The 4199-nt window shown below is 40.0% G+C and overlaps 1 protein-coding gene and 1 pseudogene across 2 annotated transcripts in view; both read right to left on the bottom strand.

The window, feature by feature from the left end:
• The window catches only part of NRXN3 (neurexin 3), a 1427156-nt gene that overhangs the window by 871484 nt on the left and 551473 nt on the right, over positions 1 to 4199 (bottom strand). The gene's annotated exons all lie outside the window — the stretch shown is intronic.
• LOC111737945 lies at positions 2729 to 2847 on the bottom strand (annotated as a pseudogene).

Genomic DNA, 4199 nt, shown 5'->3' with positions numbered 1-4199 from the left:
AGGGGAAACTGACTCCTGAGTTTATATCAATTGATAATGAACTCAGAAGGGGGTACTATTTATTGCACTGTCCCAATCCTCAACAATTCCAAAGGATTTTCCTATTTCCTATTTCTCTCAATCATCAGAAAAACAAATGGTTTTTAAAAACAGTATCTGTCTAGTTCCACATGTCTCAGCTCAAAAAGAGAATACAAAACCTTGAAGAATGGTCAAATTATAAAGCAAAATAAAATCTACGACCATTTAATAACTCTTCTGAAGTTGTTCATAAAATTCTTTTCCTCAAAATAACTAAAACAGGATAATATTAGTTTTCTTTCTCTCATTCCTTCCTGTAATATTTTATGTGAATTTGTAATTTTAATGCTTAGCTTCCTCTTTTGATAAAAGGTTTGTTCACCCTTGGAAAATGTGAAGTTGCAATTTTAGCAGATTTTACGCAGTGGTGGTAGCATTTCAGTCACGTGATCTAAATTATGGAGTACTGCTCCACCTGCAATTCTGATGGCTTCCTTGCTCAATCTCCTACAGGGCTATCACCAGAAATTTTCATCACTTTATTTATAAAAAGTCATATAACATTTTAATTAAAACAGCTACATGGAAATAGCCACTGGTATTAATAATATTCTAAAGCAACTTTAAAAGAAATCTTGATCGAAATAGATGTAGGTAGATATCATTCTAATTTTTACCTTCCTTTTTTAACCTTTTGTTAAAAGAATATACCAAATCTTTATATGTATCCAAAGGTACTACAAGCAGCTTAACCCTCTAGGGCTAACTCAAACCGCTACAGACTCCATCACACACAGTGCCTTGGAGAGAATACTGAGGATAGGCAGTACCGTTACGGCTTTGTCACTGAGAGACCACATAACCTTGGGTGAGTTCTGTAATTGTGCTACGCTTGTTCTCTCAGCTCTGCAATTAGTCTTTGAGGTTTCTAGGCCCTTTCTGCTCTGGCACATCAGGAATCCCTCTCTCTGTAAAGTCTCAGAGGTGGTCTACCACCTCTGTCTCAGCTACAGGCAAGCCAACATAACCTGCCATGCATTGTTTGAGTTAATTAAGGGGAAGTGATTGCATTTTGCCTCTGAAACCCTTCCTGAACTCCAAGTTCTACCTCCCTTCTCCACATGTGGTCCATAAAAATGTGGGGTTCTATAGTACCGGGAATTACTGTGCCTGTTCTCCCCAAAACCTTTGCTGTCAACATTTCTTCCCCACCCTTCACTTCTCAAATAATAAGAATTGGGTGAACTTCACTTAAAGTCTCATGTTCCCTGAATCTTCCATCTTCTGTCACATTCAGGATGGGATCTTTGTTCATTTTTCTTACAGCAGCTTTAAAGAGCTGACGTATTAGCTCTAGACCCCCCACCTCTTTCCGCTCCCCTCACCCCCTCCCATTTCACTCCTCCTCTTGATGAGGTGAAGAGGAACAGCTTGAGAAAGCATTTCAACTATAGGCTGCATTAATTAAATGATGATATTTTTTACATAGAACAGAACATTCTGAACCAAATTTAAGCTTTTTTTTTTTTTTCAATACAAAACGTAAACTGGTGTCATTACTACCTGCACATCTCAGTTAGATTTCTGTGGGTCATTATGGACTTTTTAGAATCACCATCTAGGTTGGAAGGTCCCAGGTGCCACCTGGTCCAATTAGCAGTCTGATTCATAAATCTTCATGGTGCCCCTGCCAACAGGTCCCTCAGTTTCCCCTTGTGCATACTAGTAGCAGGAAACTCACCACCAGAGTCAGAGGCAGTTTTAGGATAACTTGGACTGTCCTTGCATTCAACTTTTATGTCTTTGGACCTAGATAATGTTTGCATATCTCTAAGTCTAAAAATGAATTTTATTCTTATCTCAGTTTAACAGATGGGGGGAAACGGGCACAGAGACATGAAGTAACTTGCTTAAGGACTCATATAAGTGTCAGACCTGGGGTTTGAACCTAGATCCACCCCTGAAGTCCAGAATCTATACCGTGTCTAGTTTCATAATGAGTACTGAAAATACCCCCTTGATTCAATTTATATTAAACTACTTTAAATAGCTGCATAATTCATTTCTTATCCATTTTACAAAGTTGTCTCTGTATATCATTACCACCATTAACTCTCCACACTTCCTTGATACTAACTTCAAAACAAACTCATTCGTGCTCCCTTGGCCTTATAATGAGAATGTTCATCTCCATTTCCCTCATTCATTCTAATCGTACCCATCAAGGCCTGGATTAACTCTAAGACCTGGATTGACTTCACCTCCAGGGACTCCCAGCCACTCAACTCAGCAAGGAGGAGGTCGGTCTCCCTTCTCTAACCTCCTTTGCCAACAGAAACAAAAAGCTTACTCATGCTTGCAAAAAATTATTCTTCATATCTGAGTTCTCAGTTTTACTGTAATCTCACCTACAAAGTAACTGGGAGCTTGAGTTTTTATTAGTGTCCCATTGGTCCTAACTGGTCCATAGTAGGAGTTTGATAAACGGTTGAACAATTTCAGAAGATGATCTCTGATACCTTACAGACTCTTCTTTCTTCTTTGAAAATGCTTGGAGGTGACAGGTCCATCAATAACCTCATTTATAATCTGGAATAAATAAATTATTCTGAAATTCACCCAATTTTTTTTTTTTTAAGGTGAGGCAACCCTTGGTTGACCTCACAGATTGCAAGGACCTTGTCAGTTTATAATCCTTTATTTTTATTTTTTACAGCACCTGCTCTTCCTAGGTGGTCTCCCATCCAAGTACTAACCAGGGCCGACCGTGCTTAGCTTCTGAGATCAGACGGGATCAGGCTTGTTCAGGATGGCATGCCTGTAGACTTCACCCAACTAATTAAAGTTGACATTTCCTTCCCTCCTTGATAGCATGGCCTGTAATGCATCTCAGTGGCTTAGCAGATGCACTTCTGCATGATGACCACCAGAGGGCTTGCTTTCCTTTCTTTTCAAGGCTATCCAGCACCTGAAGGAGAGCCTTCAGAAATGTGGAAAACCTACTCTCCAAAAAACCTTCTTTGGTGACACTCCTTCACCCATCCATCCATCCATGCCATAATATAAGACACCCAACATTATCTTAGTCTCTAGAGAGAAGCTCCCCAAACACCATCCCATCTTAAGTCTGCTCACTAAATAGACGGGAATCTAGGGGGCAGAATGGGGATGAAAGTATAGGAGATAGTAAACTTGTAACATGTACCAAAGCCCACATTTCTCCCTTCACACTCAGTGTAACACCTTCACGTTGCGAACGGACCGAGCAATGGCTAACCCTTTAAGATGCCTTTCCTTCTCAAATTCTAGGCAAATCAGTTTTTAGCCAGAGAGGCTGTGGGTGGAATTCTATTAATATCCCTTATTCACTACAATACCCCAAATATCTTGCAAACCAGATTTCCTTTCCCATGTGAAGAGACAGCCTACCATAGTTTTTTCCCAAATCCTGACAGTTTTATAAGTCGGGAGGTAAGTGACCTTTCTTTCTTTGGAAAATGTGCCTATTCATAGAAATCTGACAGAGCTGACACCTGGTTCTCCAAAAATGTAACTTCACTCTAACCACATTCCACTGACATTTTCAGAATATGATTATTTTTAATAATGGAGAACAATGGGGGAAGGGCAATTGGAATTGTAAAGCATATGCATTTATCTAAAGTATTCCAATGCAAAGCACATCGCTATTTTCAGGATAACTGCGCAGTACCCAAATGCAGAGTATCATTCTTTTCTCCTTTCTTGGGAAGAGATGGCTTTGCCTTTCCCCAGTGAACCTCGTACCTGCTCCTCCGTGCTCTCTTCCTCACTAGACAGTCCTCTTCTCCCAGACCTGCTGATGCTTGTGTCCAGACAGCCACACAAAGCTAATGGTTCTCTGAGAAATGACCAAGTGCTTTTTGAACAGGACATAGGCCTGCTCTCTTAAGTGCTAGGAAAAGGCCATCAAATTCCAGGCAAGATGCAATTCAAGTCAGATTTGACATGTTGAAAGTTAATGACTTTATTATGCTTCGTGGTTTATAATTCAGTCATAATCCATGGCAGGTTGGGCACATTTTTTCAGACAGTTAAAAATTAGGAGAACTAAAGGCTGTCAGCTTCACCAGATGGTCACTGACTAGAAATGTGTTGTTGAAGCAAGATACACTCAAGGGAAAAAGGCTCTCAGACAG

The sequence above is a fragment of the Pteropus vampyrus genome, unplaced genomic scaffold (assembly GCF_000151845.1).
Source record: "Pteropus vampyrus isolate Shadow unplaced genomic scaffold, Pvam_2.0 Scaffold32, whole genome shotgun sequence".
NCBI lineage: Eukaryota > Metazoa > Chordata > Mammalia > Chiroptera > Pteropodidae > Pteropus > Pteropus vampyrus.
This window is presented reverse-complemented; position numbering and strand designations above follow the sequence as displayed.